This window comes from Pseudonaja textilis, chromosome 4, assembly GCF_049901715.1.
Source record: "Pseudonaja textilis isolate UNSWEBS1 chromosome 4, rPseTex1.2, whole genome shotgun sequence".
NCBI lineage: Eukaryota > Metazoa > Chordata > Lepidosauria > Squamata > Elapidae > Pseudonaja > Pseudonaja textilis.
Window position 1 is genome coordinate 72645161 of NC_141993.1, and position 17896 is coordinate 72663056.

Sequence of the window (17896 nt, forward strand, 5' to 3'; positions counted from 1 at the left end):
TTTCCTGGATATTATGAAGACTTAATATTCTAACTTCAATCATGTAATGTAGAATTTTATTCAGGAATATTGGTGGAACTATACAATTTTAACGTGGCTGGAAACGACTGAATTAAATACATATTTTTAAAAAGAGTATGTTGATTTTGCCTTTCAACAAGGAAAAATGCAAATGCTATCTGGATAAATGCACCACTAAATAAATATTTATTAGTGAATTGATATTCCACTGCTTATTTGGTCAATTAATGAATGTAAATAAATTCTTATTTTATCACATTTGAAAATTAACTTCATTTTGATACATTGCTACAAGTCACATTTTATTTAAAATATTTCAGTGTTTTGATAGCGGTCTCTTTAAAATATGGATTTATCTTACTTCTGATTCTCATAAAGAAGCATAATCGTTTTTGTTCTATTGTGTTGAACTTAAACTTTAAGAAATAGCCATTCCTTTAAAAAAAGCTTTTTTTCTGGAGAACACTGGTACAAGTTATGACACTTTAAATGAATGTTGGTGGTCAAATTATTTTGGATTGTATCTGATGATTTCATGTGAGTATAATATGATATCATTCTAGCTGCTGATATAACACACCATAGCTTTGCAATGAAGAAGGTATAAAGTCACATAAATAAACACACAAATAAATAAGAGTATGCAAGGAGAAGGGAAGGAGATAGAATTTGCTGTTTTCAAAAAAAAAAAGAAGGGAGAGAAAAAACTTCTAAGCACACGATAAGATTGTTTTTATTTTGTTTAAGTGCAAATCCTTTTTGGGATATATCAATCCCTATGTCATTGGAGCCTTAATCAGTGGCTCAGCATATTATTATTTTCCTGACAATGCTGCTATTTGAATGTCACTGGTTCATGAAAGGTTAAGGAGGATATTATCTCAACTTTCCTTTCTAAAGGATGCCTCTGGAACACTGCATTAAGATCCAATATCAATTCAAACAGAGGAACCATAGACAGTGACAGTAACCTGCCAAGATATTGATTGCAATTCTACCAATCACAGCAGCAGCAGAATTCCATTTCAGTTAGAAATATTCCTTTAAAATCCATCACCCTAGCCCCCTTCTGCTTTTAGGAAAGAAAGAAATATTTAACACTTTCCCCTTCAAACCCTATTTAATGGTTTCTCACTTCCACTATCTATGAATTAGTTTAAAAACAGGAAACTGTTTTAATGCACCTCTTCTAAAACAGAAAGAAGAACCTGAACAAATGAGAAACAAAATGAGCACACATCATGGAACAAGTCCCCCTAGAAGCATTTTCAACTCTTTTAGGAGTGATTTTCTATCCCTGCAGATTATAAACAAAAGGTATTATTGTATGGAAACTTATTTGTAATCAAAATTACAAGGACATGCTTCCATGATCCCACCAATTTCCCTTCCCCTGAGATTTAAATAAATAGGCCATGCCTAACTATTTCAATTGTGGCACCTTCATTTAAGATGAAAATTAAAATTTATTAAAATATAATTAATCTACTAATTAAATATTTCCAAGCTGGTAGCCCCAGTGAAACAGAATCTATCCTGAAGAAATTAGGAAAATATTTTGTTAAGCAGAAAGGTTGGAGGAATCAAATTTAGACTGAGTGAAACCAGGCTCAATAGCAGTAGCTTTGAGAGAGATCTTGGAGTCTTAGTAGACAACCAACTAAATATGAGCCAGCAGTGTGCAGCAGCAGCCAAAAAAATTAATGCAATCCTAAATTGTATTAACAGAGGGATACAATCAAGATCAAGGGAAGTACTAATACCACTCTATAAAGCCTTAGTAAGACCACACCTAGAGTACTGCATCCAGTTTTGTTCACCACATTCTGACAGCTGCAAAGGCCATGGCCATTACTGAGCAGAGGAGGTTGAATGTAGCCTAGGTATTCAGTTTTTTTGAAGGGCCAAGTTGGGGGATTGTCAAAGGGCAAAAGTGATTGCATTAAGCCTTATCAATTGTTCACCAATTTTTTTCTTTGACATCCCAAATGGAAATTTTTTGAAAAGGCACTTATTCAAAACTTCAATGCTTGAAAAAGAAGCCTATTAAAGTTTGATTGCATCCAATTACATTGGAATCCTGCCATTGTTTTGAGGGTTGAAAATAGGCCTTTGAAAAAAGAGAAGTTTAAGAAAAGCATAATGCCTAATTAATCCAAATTATGATGAGCTTTATATTCAAACATGTATTTCTGGAATGCATGATGATTATGGTTTTGTAGGGTTAGTTGATTTAAAAAATGCTAGGTCTTGTCTGAATTCAACCTTCTTTCCAATTTGCAGGCTGTGTATTTTCTTGCAACTAGAGAAGAATGGAGAATCTTTTCTTACTTGACTGCAATTGAGATAGAATAGATTGAGACTATTTTCCTATTTTTAGGGAAAAAATACAAGATTGATTTAAATGAGCACCATACTCTTGCCTTGATTGTTCCTCCTTCTGGCAAATGCTTCTGTCAAAGTAATAATACACCATTGTTCACACATATGGCTGGTTATTTAAGTGGAGGGGGAGTCACAAAAACATTCATTACTAGACTTTCTGAGCAAGATATGTGGCTTTGAGGACATCTACTTTACTTCTTGAGGGTGTTAACTTTTCACTCATCTGTTTTTGCATTACTTAGCAGATATGGTCAACCTGTAGTAGAAATGAAACAGAAAATGAACATCATGGGCCGGTCTTTTGCTAATTCCTGGCTGGCTCTCTGGGTCAGATTTAAGCATCCCATGGGCCAGATCTGGCCTGTGCGCCTTGAGTTTGATATCTTTGCTCTAATCAATAAAAAATGGACTTGAGTCCAGATTATAGTTTGACCAGCAATGCTCTCCAAATGAAGTGATAATTCCTTGGCACCTGACAGATTTCCTGCCCTACCTGGTATTTAAAACATAAAAATTGTCTGTCTATCTGTGCTTGTCTGCCTCTCATCTTTATTTTATCAGCTTTATCCTATCTATCTATCTATCTATCTATCTATCTATCTATCTATCTATCTATCTATCTATCTATCCATCCATCATTTATCTGTCTATCTCTGCTGGAAATAAAGGGAATGATGGCATACTCCTAGCAGCAGCTGGTACCTGATTCTATCCCAAAATGCATATATTGTTAGAGGAACTCAAGCAGGAATTAAGTAGGACATTTTAGTTGTATTTATTTTTTCTTATGCAATATGAAATGATAAGAAATTGCCAGCAGAGGGCAATGTTGGTCTACAGCATACTGAAAGGTAACAAAATAAAATGAAAAAATTAGATGCTTAGACATATCTGAAGATAACTGGAAAAATGGGGATTCCATTCCTAACACTGAAATGTCCTTTGCCTTGACTTGGAGCTTATGATATATATAAAACACAGGGAGTTAAGAGCAAAATCTAGAGACAGAAAGGACTAGAGATCTTCAGTGTAACTCATATTCTTTGGTTACAGAAGAGCTGTCAAGTGTTTTTTTGTGGTCCTTCATGGCCTTTATTGAATGAAGAGGGAAAGAAATGGGCTTTATTCAGTACCATATCTGTATTTGACATGCAATCAATACTGAAAATTCTACAAGGGCTGGTCCTACCATTTAGCAATCATTTTAATAAACCAAGCACTTTGAAAGAGATTTTGGATGACATAAAATGGAAAATAGTCAAAGTTTTAAGGCTAGTAAGGAGCATAACAGTGGCAAAATGAGCTTTTTTTTTAATAGAAAAAATAATTTGGCTGTCTCTGGGTGTTGTACGCCATGAGGGGATGAAAAGAAGATTGAGATGAGATAATATGTGAAAAGAAGAAGGTAAAATGAGACAAAAAGGAATAGAAAAAAGGGGACAGAAATGGTAAGAAAAGAGGAAGCAAGAGAGAAAGTGTGAAAAAATAATGAGATGAATCAGAGGGGAGTGGTTTGAGAATAAGAGAAATGAAAGTCAGAAGAAGTGAACCATAAAAGTAATAAGATAAAGGAAACTAGAAAATAAGGTTGCAAGAATCAGAAAGAAATACAAGTAACAAGAGCTTTTGTAGAAACAATAAACAGGACAAAATCCATTAAGCATCTCAGCTAAAAAAGCAGGATAGTGGAAGAGCCTGGAAATAACTTGATTGAAGCATGTGAATATTGTAGGTGAAGTGAAGTGTTATTCAAGAGGCCACTTAACTAATTTGAATGAGATGGATATGGGGTAAATGTTCAGCAGGATTGTCTGATGTCCATTCAAACACAGTTGTAAAATGGTGGAGATTGATAGGAGGGTCTGTTATTTCAATTACTGTAAGTTAAAAAGGGGGAAATTATTAGTAAATCAGTTTCTGTTCACAACTATGAGGTGCTGCAAGGCTCAGATTAAGAGACTGCACAATCCCAAAATGGATATGGGCAGTGGTGGGATTCAATTTTTTTTACGACCGGTTCTGTGGCTGTGGCTTGGTGGGCATGGCAGGGGAAGGATATGTAAAATCTCCAGTCAGAGGTGGTACTTGCCAGTTCTCTGAACTACTCAAAATTTCCGCTATCAGTTCTCCAGAACTGGTCAGAACCTGCTGAATAGCACCTCTGGATATGGGAGAGGAGAAAGAGGTTTGGGTAACCCCACTCCAGAATCTCTCAAGATATATCAAGTGGGATAGAAGGTTATAGCTTTACTTTGGCTAGATTCCAATCATTAGGTTTAAGAAAATAATTGGATTCAATTAAATTTTGCTGTGATATCTTTGGTGTAAGACCTCACAGTTAAATTAGGATTCCTAACCTGGACAACAACAAGCAACATAATTCCAATCCAACTCATCAGGAAAAGAACCAGTAAAGGTTCCAACAAAGTTACAGCCAGCCAAACTGGAGAATGACACAGTGGCTCACTGACTGGAAGAGATCAATCAACATTCCAATACAAATAAAGGGGAAGGCTTAATGGAGTGTGCAAACCACCATACTTATGTTACATACTAGCAAAATACTACTTAGGATCACCCAATGTAGTTTTTCATTGATAAAAAGGTGCCAGATCTTCAAGCTGGCTTTAAAAAGGACTGAAAATGCAGGAAATGATTGCTGATAACTGAAAAAGCCAAAGAATACTAAAAGAAAAATCAGTATGTACTTTATTAATTATAGAAAGGCCTTTGATTGCATCAATCCTTTCAAGCTGTATGCAACCTATATGCTGAATATTTATTAAATGAAGCTGATGTGGAAGAAGTTGAGCATGGTTTTAAAATTGGAGGAAAAAAATATCAATAACTGCACTGAGCTTCGGTGGCACAGTGGTTAGAGTACAGTACTGCAGGCTACTTCTCCTGCTTGCTGGCTGCCTCAAATTTGCCAGTTCAAACTCACCATGCTAAAGGTTGACTCAGCCTTCCATTCTTCCGAGGTGGGTAAAATGAGGACCCAGATTGTTGGGAGCAAAATGCTGACTCTGTAAAACTGCTTAGAGAGGGCTGTAAAGTACTATAAAGCAGTATATAAATCTAAGTGCTATTGTTATTAGGAAGTGAGCAATTTTTATTTAGTTTTGGATAACATTTTCAATTCTTAGTAGCATTGCCTCACATAAATAGCATTTACTTCCACTAGTGTTGTAGTGTTATGAAAAAAGAGACAATATTTTTTATTAACCATACTTTCAACACATTTTATTGTGGGAAGCTAGTGCTTTACAATTGTTATTTTGGTTTCTTTGATAACTCTGTTCATATATGAACTGGATGTGTTCCCTGTCCAATGATTCCTTTCAAATCTCTGAATAATTTAAGACTTTTTCGCCTGTGTCTAAAAGATAGGATGCAATAAGACCTGTCACTTTCTTTCAGCTTACCTTAATTTGCAGCATTGTTTTTATAAAGAGAAAACCAGGAGAGACCTCAAATACATTACTCCTAATTCTTCAGAGAAAATATAGGACATAACTATCACAAAAACAGTGCATCAAATATGAAAAAGTTCTTGGCTTCTTTTTTTTAAAAAAGAATCAGGCAGTGGTGATATTCAAACTAACAGTTGACTGGAAGATCTTAATATCCAGTCAAATTGAGATATTCCTGTGCACAGTGGCACCTATAGGAAGAATATAGAATTAATCTAGATGGGCTCATAATCACATTTTCTATATGTAATAATAGGCAGGGCTTCAATTACCTGCTTTCATATCAACCCACATTACAGGTTAAAACTGGCATACTGTAAACTTAAAAAAGCTAAGGTTTTTTAGGCTATATATATATGCATGACTTTTGTTATCCTTTGGAAGACAAAGAACACAGAATCATAGGGCTGGAAAGGGACCTCAAAGGTCTTCTAGTCCAATCTCCTCCTTAAGACAGGAGAGCTTATAGCATCCTGATCAAATGGTTGTCTGGTCTCCTTTTGAAAACCTCCAGTGCAGTGGTGGGATTCAATTTTTTTTACTACTGGTTCTGTGGGTGTGGCTTGGTGTGCGTGTTAGGGGAAGGATACTGTAAAATCTCCAATCAGAGGTGGTATTTGCCAGTTCTTTGAACTACTCAAAATTTCTGCTACTGGTTCTCCAGAACTGGTCAGAACCTGTTGAATACCACCTCTGCTCCAGTGATAGAGAATCCACAACTCCAGGAGGCAAGCTATACCATTGATAAATTGTTCTCACTGTCAGAAATTTTTGCTTACTTCTAGATTGGATCTCTCTTTAACAAGCTTCCACTCATTTCTTCTTGTCCTGCTTTCTGCTTTGAGAATAAATCAATACCCTCTTCTCAGTGATAGCTCCGCCTTAATCCTTTTCTTTGATAGGCTTGACTCTATGATACACTATCCTGAATTCTAGAATATTGGGGGTGGGGGGGAACTGTTAAGAAAGGAAGTGGGACCAGAAGAAAACTACTTTGAATGTATACTTAACTTACTTAAGCATAGTTAATATGATTACTACTCCCCATATATTTAAGAATGTTTTTGCATTGCAAATTTGACTGCACCTGCAGGGCAACTTATGTCCTTATGCAACCTCTGTACCCATTGTTTGTTGTTTGTTTAGATTATGTTTTCTATTTGTGAAAATGTTATTCAGTGGTCAGTTGCTTAGCCCATGGCATGATAGAATATAGGGATTTGAAGGCTTTATATGAAGTACCCTGGCTATAGTTTTGCAGTATGCTATGTATGCTCCTCAATTATGCTTGCCGCAGGTGGAATCTTTATCCCATTATTTGGGATTTTTTTTACTCTATTGAAAAAGGAAGATTATTTTCTGTCAATCAATTACAGATGCAGTTTTGAGTTGATTCCATGCTGTGTGGAGAGCTAAGATGCTATTGTTAATCCCTGGCAAGGGGCATTTTAGAATTAAGGAATAGAATAACAGATATGCAAATTCAAGTTTCTTCCTACCCTCCGAACCTAGATTTTAGAAAGGGTCCTTGCTCTTCCTGCTTATATTAACCCCACTTTTAATTGACTTCCCTTTCTTATGGACAGGATGAAGGAATGTGAACTGCTCAACTTTGAATTATAGTGTAGGGCAGTAGTTCTCATCCTTGGTGACTTTAAGATATGAGGACTTCAACGCTTCAATTTCAGCTATTCCAGCTGGCCCAGAAATTCTGAGAGTTGAAGTCCACATACCTTAAAAAAAAAGAGAGAAATACTGGTCTATAACATTTGTTATCTTAAGATTGTTTTCTGTCTTCTTTCAGAATTGGTCTAGATTGTAAATGGATCCCTGCTTGTCTCAGCAGGCTTGTGATTTTGCTATGGAATATTTCAACATAACCATTACAAAAAGAGTTAAAATCAGTACAATGTGCATCCTTAATGTCAGACTAAGAAAACATAACATCTTTTTCTACATATGTTTCCATTTGAAGGTAGTGGTAATGATGAATAGGTTTAGAAGCTACAGTGAGTCAAATTAGTTTTTCACCACAGTTCACTGAACAAGCTACCATTCCTTGTATAAAATATAAAGTGGAGATAGATACAACTATGGTTTGCAAATGATAAGGCCTGGGATCATGCAATATAGCATATTATATAAATTTTGCTAATATGGAGAAACCCTAAAAACAGGTAAGGTGTAGAAAATATTTCTTTGGTATTTAGATGAAAATTTCTACTGGGAACTTAGTTTGGGAATGTATGATTGCATTCACTTTCTGGTTATCTGAATGAAGTTAAAGTAGGATTGGCAATTCATTTTCCTAAGAGGCCACATGAGAAACCAGTTCTGTTTTGGATGGCCACCCTGCCCTGCTATGGCTGGATGTGGCCCATGGGCCATAAAATGCTCAGGTCTGAGTTAATGGGAAATCTGATCACATGGACACTTTCACTCAGCTGTAGTTTAAAATATCTTTGGCCATTTTTAAAGTGACCTTTAGCTGAAGACCACATTTCTGGCCTAAACATTATATTCATCTCTAGGGTTATGATTTTACCACACTTAATCACTGAATTTCAAATGTCAGCCAACTTTTAAAAGATGGGGTTAGCAGAGAGGAAGTGAACATGAAATCAAAATGCTTGAAAATTGAAACTTTCTCCATTTTATAAGGTAGCTTTCTTTGACCTGAAACCTCCAGATGGATACAGTGTCAGAAGACAATAACAGCTTATTGCTCCTCTAGCTTCTAGTTTATTTTCAAAACAAAATACTATCGAAGCACAGAGCCAATATCTCTGGGTACTATTCAATATAATGCAAGCTCCCCAGAGGTGGTATTCAGCAGATTCTGACCAGTTCTGGAGAACTGATAGAGGAAATTTTGAGTAGTTCGGAGAACCGGCAATTACCACCTCTGACTGGAGATTTTATAATATCCTTCCCCTGCCACATCCACCAAGCTATGTCCACAGAACCGCTAGTAAAAAAATTGAATCCCACCACTGCCCATATCCATTTTGGGATTGTGCAGTCTCTTAATCTGAGCCTTGCAGCACCTCATAGTTGTGAACAGAAACTGATTCTTCTGTATGATGAGCTGTGACATTTGCAAAATTTCTGCCACATCATGTAAGGAAATTGAATTTACTGGGAAAAAATGGAATGTACTGAATTTATTTTCAACACTAGCATGATAAAAGCTAATACACCCAATATAAATCTATGTAACTGTTCCATACTAAGCAGGCTTGTAGACCTGCAATCCGATTGGTCCGTGAAACCCAGGCCGTGATCGGACGATATGAACATCTCCGATTGGTTTGTACAGGGCTTGCCGTGATTGGGTGAAACCAAGCGCGGCAAGCTTGAAAGACTGTTATAGGCTGCCTAGCCACGGCCGGCGCTATTTAAAGGGCTGCCGTGGCTAGGGTTGTCATCTCAGAATCTGCCTCCTTAATAAAGAGCTGTTGTTCACTACTCGAGCCTCGTGTCTTAATGGGACCCACCGACCGTACATAACAGTAACTATAGAGTTAGTTCATGTGTTAACACAAAGCAGCCTTTGGAAGTTGTAATTTCAGGTGGAGGGATTATAGTGGAAAAGAAGAGAGAAAAAGATGAATGTTTAACCTTTCTGTACCAGTTCAAAATTATATTCTAAGCTGTTATTTTCCCCTGTGGGGCTCTATACCAGCTCTACAAAGGTTTTCCAGGAGAAGAATTGGAATTGAAATTTCCCTCAAGGTGCAAATTTGATAATCTTGAATAAAAATATTAGCAGTGCTTTTTGCCTGACTTACTGTCCTAATACTTAGCAAGAAATAGATGGGATTTGCATCTATTTTTTGCACCTGTGAGTCAATTTGACAGTAGAACAAATGGCAAGACATAGATTAGAGGAAGGGTCTTCATATACTATGTCTGTGTCAGTCTCTCGCCTGGCCTATGATTAATTCCATTAGTCTCTGTACTTAAGAAACAAATGGAACTTCCTCTCCTTCGCTTCCTCTTTTTAGTGTACCAAAAGTGCTTTTTCAGTGTTCCAAAAGGGACTTTCTTGTGTTTTTTTTCTTTCTTGAAAACATTTTACTTCTCAGAAGCTCAGAAAAAAACATCAGGAAACTCCAGTTTCCTTTTGGAAAAACATCTTAGAGAAGACCATGATGTGGATGATGGAGAATTTCCAGAGACACTCTTTCTTGTTCTTCTCTAAGATGTAGTTAAGATAGAAGTGAGATTTGTGCATCATTATGTATCTGCAAGACCTGGGTATCTTCCATGCTGAGGATTGCCTTTTCACAAGTTCTGTTCAGTAGACTCACTTCAGCTTCCTTAACTCAGGAATGCCATCCTTATGAACCATAGAAATCTTCTGTTCCTTTCCTTGATACACCATCTCCCAGCTAGCCAAATGGTTCCTTTCCTCCTGGTCTTTAGGAAGGCCATTAATATTTAACTATTCCTCAGGTCTTGAGAGTTGGAATGCTTTGATTTTGATAGGTTTGAAAGTAGAATGTCTTTTGAATTTTGGTTATATTGTTGAATGTTTCCAGTACAATAAGTAGATTATGTAATATTGGTTTGTTTTCTTTTTTTGATAATGTTTTAAACTTCATGGTTTGTGGAGATTGGAATATATGCTGCCCAGCACATTTGGAACAATTTTTTAAGATCAGTAAAATAAAATATATAAGCTTCTTAGTAAATCTAACTTTACTAAGCTTCTTAATAAATCTAACTTTTTCTTCTGATAGAAGGAATATCTGTTAGCATTCACTAATTGCTGGGCTAAGCCCATACTGTATTCTTCAGCCAAGACAATGTATTATAGATATTTTAATGGGATGTTCATCTACGTAATTAATCATTCAGTATTCCTTCAGATTCTACTTATGTGCAGGAGCATATCGTCTCAAATAGGCTGTTGCTGAATCCAAATTTCCAACAGGAAATTGACATTGATTGAGATTTCTTCTTACATACTTCCCTCCACCCAATTATTTTAGAATACCATGGTGACCGCTTGTTTGAGCACCTTCTTCTTTTAACAAAAGAAATCCTACCTCAAAACAAACACTATTTGAAAAAGCAGCAAACTGTTCAAAGCAATAATTATTAGCCTCATGATACAGTCCCTTTCATAAATACACTTATTCAGTAGGTTTGGAAAGGTCCATGTAGGTCAGTGATTCTCACTCCCATTTTGCTGCCGGAACCCAAACAAAAATACTGAAATATAAATAATTGGTTAGTCTTCATTAGAATTAACCCAGTGATGGGCAGCTTGCAATCAACATATTTTATATAAATAATGGTCCCTTTGTCAGAGACAGCAAAAGAGGATATTTCTCATGGAATCTACTACACCAATGGGACATATATGTTGGCCTAAAGGGATTTTTTTTAATGCCCCAGAATAGAAGGCTGTAATATATCCAGCCTGGCCAAGTGAAGGCCTGGCAAAATTTCATACCGGCATTCAGGTGACAGAAAGCAAGGCAGGATGTTAGCGTATAACGCATCTGAAAAAAAAAAAAAAACACACTAGCTACAAAGCTTGGAACTAGACTTTTCTCACAGGATTGTTGTTCTGATGAAAAATAATTAGCATCTATCTCAGGTTTTTTGAACTAAAAAACCACTCCCACTTTCAACCTCTTAACTAAAAATTCTAATTTACCAATTGCTTATTAGTCTGATGTTTGGAGTTGAGTTGACTGGGAGACAGTAACTGAAACATTTAGTATCTTACAGAATCAGAGGATGACTATCAAGTTGAACGCACATTTTTTTTAAATAAAAAAGGACTTTTAGCTTGAATGTTTACATTTATTTAATTCTCTTGTGTCCTTTAGCCCCGTAATGCAAAATTGTTTATCTGTTTAACAGCTGTGGCTTATGAATTTATATCATTGCAGTGTAACTTATATATATTAATCATATTAGCATATACATGCACAAAGGTATGTTGATGCCTGATCCATTCTGGAAGCATGCCAAAATGATGTAAATGATCATAATAGAAAAACATCTCTGTTGCTTTTCAAACCACAGAAGAAAATCCTTGCAGTATAAAGTATCATCCTAATAAATATGTCCTTGGAAAAAAATGCATATGCACTTGTTAGGATGGTAGTCTTGGATAAATTGGGCTAACTGTCATATTTGCTAATGAGATACAATGCCTTGGACATGAGAAGTAAGGAACTGAAGTAGTCAAGGGAGAGACAAGAAAGCCTTGACAGGGAAAAAAATTTAGCAGTTATGGGACAGGCAAGTAACCAAAGCAGAGTCTGTTGAAGAAATTTTTTGAAAGGGTTGGAATAAATTAGCCCTGGTAGTCATTCTCTCTAGTGATTTGTGTAAATGCAAGCCTATTAAATTAAAATTGTATATTACTTTCATTTTTATGTAAAGGGAAATATAAGTAGGAAAGAACAGGCAGTGCATATGTAGAAATGAAGCCTTAATGGAGTTTATACAGTACTTCCACACACCTGTCTAGGTTTGTAGTGGGTTGGCCCATTTAGCAATAGCACTTAAGATTTAAATACCGCTTCACAGTGCTTTGCAACTCTTTCTATGGAGTCAGCATATTGCCCCCCAACAATCTGGGTCCTCATTTCATTGACCTTGGAAGGATGGAAGGCTGAGACAATCTTGAGTCGGCCAGGATTGAACTTCTGGAGTGAGCAGTGACTTAGCCTGCAGTACTGCATTCTAACCACTGATTCCTCAATCTCTTCTCCCCTCTTTCCCACAATCTCTGTAATTGCAACCTTCCACAAACTGGAGTGGTGGGAAAACTTGGTTGCTTAAAGAGGTTCCTCTCTGTATTTTTTTTTACAAGATAGATGAGTGGATTTTTTTTCTCTGCCAGCTTTTTTGCTCATCTGTAGCCAGCTGAGTACCAGGAATGCATGGTAAATTAAATTTGCTGTCAGAATAAGATTACTGATTTCAGAAGAAGATGCACACTACTTATTATGTTAGTTAAGGAGCTGAGGACTGAGCACTATTGAAAAAGAAGACAAATAAATCTCAGATATCCTACAAGCTTGACTCACAGCTAATTTTTCAAGCTGGAATATAGAATGTAGGAGAACAAAGTAGGTACAAAGCTACAAAGAACCATTATTGATAAATACTCATTCCCATCTAGTTTTACATTTCCCTAGATGGTTATTTCTTTCTGAATCCCCATTCTTCTATAAACTGAAGTATACTTCTTGCCTGGCAGGAACCAGGATTGGGATAATAAAAGTCTTCTAAGGTAAAAGACCAATAGAATTCCTCCTTCTGTTTTAAACATTCAATCTGAGACAAAAGCAAATCTTCCCACTTCCGTTTGGTTTCCAAAATTTCTCTGGCTATTGCCTAGATTGGCAAGAACTTCTGAGATTATTTTTCACCCTTAATTACTTCATCTCTTAACCTGTTTTGCTTTGAATTTGAGGTGTTTTATCTCTAATTTCTAGTCAGGTCATATATTTAACATTTCTAGTCATTTCATATATTTAACAAACAAAGAAACAAACAAAATCTTATGCATTTAATAATGAGGAGAGATAGACATAAGTTCCATTTATTAAACTTGGGATAGAGATAAATCTGGTATTGCTATCAGACTGATGATTTACATATTTAATAAGGGCTCCTATCTTTTTTCACATTCTATTTTCTTGCAACAGAAAGACTGCATGGTGGATTTGACATTAAGTTGGACCCCTGATGATGAATGTTCTTCTTCCTTGGATTGATTTGGATATATATATCTTCCTGAACTTAGCTTGGGGCACAAAGAATCCCTTTGTTACAAAAACCACATTTAATTTTCCCTCAGGCCCAATTAAAAGAACTTAATGAGTTACCTAAACCTCAGAGCACTCTGTATGTTCAGCAAAATTATACAGCATGATTAACTAAAGTTTAGAGCTGGAGAAGAGCAAGATCAATTGTTCTCTATATCAAAACCCAATCCTGGTTTGTAAGAAAGCAACTATGTCAAGAAAGAAAGATTTTATGTTTATTGTTCTGACCTGCTAATAGTCAAGTTGTAAGTTCAAATGCACAGCAGGACTGGAACTTGCAATGATCCCTTTAAATTCAAAGATAATACAATGCAAAATGTCTATATTGAGTTTTTTTAATTTACAGATTGATATCTAGTTTTGATAGAGATCAAAAGTGTTGTCCTAAAGAATATGTTTCAGGTTGTGCTATCCTTTGTATGTATATTCTGAAATGCCCTAATGAGCTCAACAAAGCTTGTTTCTGAAAACAAATCTGGGAATAATCTGAATTGCTGTTTTAGGTACTACCTTCAAATGTGAACAGGGACATGGGACAATTGCTTTTTTTAGTGTTAGGGGTTAATGTTAGGGTTTCTTTTAGGGTCCAAGATATTTAGGCTTTTTATATTAAAATAACCTGGTTATGTTTCTGGATAAAATGTAGCATTTTATTTTCAGAAATCTATTTTTGTTGAGTGGATTACTTGAAATAGGGCAACATCCTTGAATTCAAGGAATTTAGATGAGAAATTTTGGAGACTCTTCAAAATGTGATATTTATTTGGAAAGAAAAGTTACTTCTAGTTTAGTGCTTGCTGGAACTTGGGAAAATATATGTACTGGCTGACAAATTTACAGGATACAAACATGGATTCTTCCTTCAATTTCATATGACAACTTGCATTTCTCTTTCTTTTTAAAAAGAGAAGAGCACTGGAATAAAAAACTTGTCTTTAAATTGCTTTGAAGATGAACATGATCTTGTGGATGAAAATAAACTTGGCATTATTTCTTTATTACATTCTGATAGCATAGCTCTTCCATGGATATAAGCTTACAAGGCAGGAAGACACTGGCCACAAATCTGGATTAATTTTAATATATTTTCAGTCAGATCCACTTTTGAATCAGATGAAAAGCATCTGGCTAAGATGAAAAAAATCCCATTAATGTATCATCTTTATATGAAGAACAGGTCTGATTAATACAAAAAAATTACTTCTCAATGTGCTTGTAAATAAGGCAAAAATCCTTTTTAAAAAGTGTAAAATAGGTGTAGTTTTATCAAGATTCCAGAACTCCTATCCCCCAATATAAGTGCCAAAAATGGAGGAGGGAGATAGATACAGTACTCTGGCTGGAGAAAATAGCATCTCATATTGTTATGTGCAAGTGTTAGTTATATGTACATAGTGTTATTTACAAGACAACTATCCATTCTGTTTCACTGTATGGCACTGAATGCTAGACAACAACAGGGACCGAAAGTTATCTCCATGCCATAAAAATGCAATTTCTCTTTTGGATATTGGGCATTTCCCTTCTTGACCACATCACAAATGACACAATTCAACATCGTTTTGGTGTGGCACCAGTTATAGAGAAGATGAAAGAAGGCTGAGTCTGCTGGTATGGACATGTCCTGAGAGCAGCACCTTCCACTGTGGCTAAGGCTGCCTACCAACTAGAAGTCAAGGGCTAGTGACCTCGCAAGCATCCAAACCAGAGATGGCAAGACACCATCAACAAAGATATGCAAGCCACTGCACCCTGGAGACACAGCTGACTGTGCCAAGTGGCATTCAATGATCCGAAAAGCAGACCCTGCACCTGTGTGAATAGGCTAGGAAGAAGTACAAGTACCAAAATAATAAAAGCAAAGCAACAAAAGCAAAAACTGTTTATAAATAGCTTAATTTGCATTTTGAAATCAGTCAGTTTCTTTGTTTCCCCCAGAAATTTAAGCAGATGCTTCTAGAATGATCCTTCCTCCCTCCCTCCCTCCCTCCCTCTTGCAAGCCTAATAGATTGCTTTAATCTTTGTGGATGACCCCTAAATCAAATTTATTCATACACAGTCCTATCTGGTATATCTCAGTGACTTTGTATTACGTTGTATAATACTGGGAATTTCTGAACACCTTCACTGGAGAAAATCTTTTAGAATAAACAGTTTGAAGGATGTAAAAATTATTCTCTGTAAACTGTGATTTTATGGGGAAGATGCTTGATGCACTGTGTCACACAGCAGTGCAAATAAATCAACCATTACTGAAAACATTGAAAATTTTTGTCAGGCTTGGGTAAAAACTGTGTCTTTGGAAGATTAGACTTTCCCCCTTTGCTTTTTGCATTTTTTGCAATGCTTCAAGAACACTTTATGCTAATTCTTGAGTGCAGCTCCTCCTTCTAGGTCTACAGCTGACAGGAGCTGAATTGGAAGCAAAATAAAAGACATTTATTCACAAAATTTGTATCAGGCAAAGCAGGTATATTTCTTCCTAAGTGCACTGGGATTATGGAGCAATGACATGTTCTGAGGTATAAAAGTGCTTTAGAAGGAAAGAGCTTTGATGCTTCATATTTAAAGAGTTGGCTATGTTTAGAAAGGCCACTGGTTCATTTTTTAAAATTTAATAATTTTAAAGCATAAAGAAGAAAAACCCAAGAAGAAAAATAAAAGAATATATAAAATTTACCAACTGTAAAAAGAGCCCTTGAGATCCAGTGGTTAAGTGCAGTATTGCAGGCAAACTCTGCCTATAGTCTGGAGTTCAATCCAGAAGGTTGACTCAGCTTCCATATTTCTGAGGTCAGTAAAATCAGGATCCAGACTGTTGGGGACAGTATGCAAATATATTGTAAAGCCCTCAGGGAAGTGCTATAAAAAGCTATGGGGTCGTATATAAGGTTAAATGCTATTGCTATAAAAACTTATTTTGGGGAGGGAAATAACATTAGATTAATATTGTATATAAATGTTGTCTTATATTAATGCAAGGCCATTATTAAAAACCAAATGAATATTCTTAATTAGCAAGGATGACTAACGTATTAAACAGAAGTAATAATTAATACAATTTTCTCTCTAAGAAGGTTTAACTTTATGGCAAAAAGTCCAACAATATCTAATGTTTTAAAACCTTATTGTTGTGGTGTGTCAATTGCCAGCAGGGATGGCAGTCGAGTCAGATGAGTCAAAGGAGATGGAGTGGGTACCAGCGGAGCCAGTGGAAGGCTCTGAGAAACAGGAGGTCTCAGAGCAGATGCAGAGCAGGGACCATCTACTCATGCCCAGGCAGAAAGACAGCTGTTTTCAGGGCCTGAGATAAGCAAGGAGGAAGAGGAACAGCTGGGCTCTGTCCCAGATGCACATATGCACAGAGAAGTGCGGAGAGGAGAGCAATGCAGGACTGAAGGCCAGCTATCCAGGAAAAGAAAGAGATGTTAACAAGTCCCTCCCTGGCTGGGATATAAGGAGGAGGGGGTGTGGGAGGCATGGGTATTGGTGACTTCCATTCTGCTCCAGAAGAGTTTCTTCCCGTGGATTCCTTGCCAGGATTTTCTTGCCACTAACCAGATTGGTCAGAATTCTTTGGGTTGGGATTGAAGTGCTAATTGAGGCTCCCTGTGGTGAACTCAGAGACTGTTATGGCTTGTGAATCACCCAAGGATGTGTGACTTGGAGCTTTGTCAGTGAATGCCTTGAATTCCATGAATTCTGGCCTTTCTAAATAAAAAATGGTTTTTCCTCATGAGTAGGCTGTTGATTGGGACTTGTGAAGGCTGCGTCAGAACACTTATATCAGGAGAAACATAAACTTGGAATCCAGTCCAAGGCCATGTGCAGAATTATAATGTATAAAAGATTTCCAAACTCTGTATCAAATTTGCTTTTTCAAACGAGGCTTTTTAAAAAATATTCTGAAACTTAATTGTGATTCTTCTATAAAACGGATTAAAAAGGACATTTTATACCTCCGGTAAGAGATATAAAATAGCCTGAACCTGTTATCATATATCATTCTGTAAATTTTGTAGAGATATAAAGTTTAGTAATTTCTAAAAGAAAAATCAATTAAATCTCAAGAATGCAATAAACATGTCCTAGAAATAATTTCAGGAACAGGAAATGTTTTGGAACAGTAAGCACATTTTTAATAAATTAGCAATATACAACCAGGTCTAAGGGCAGGATTATTGGTCTGGGTTCTGGATTATTTTTCCATCAAC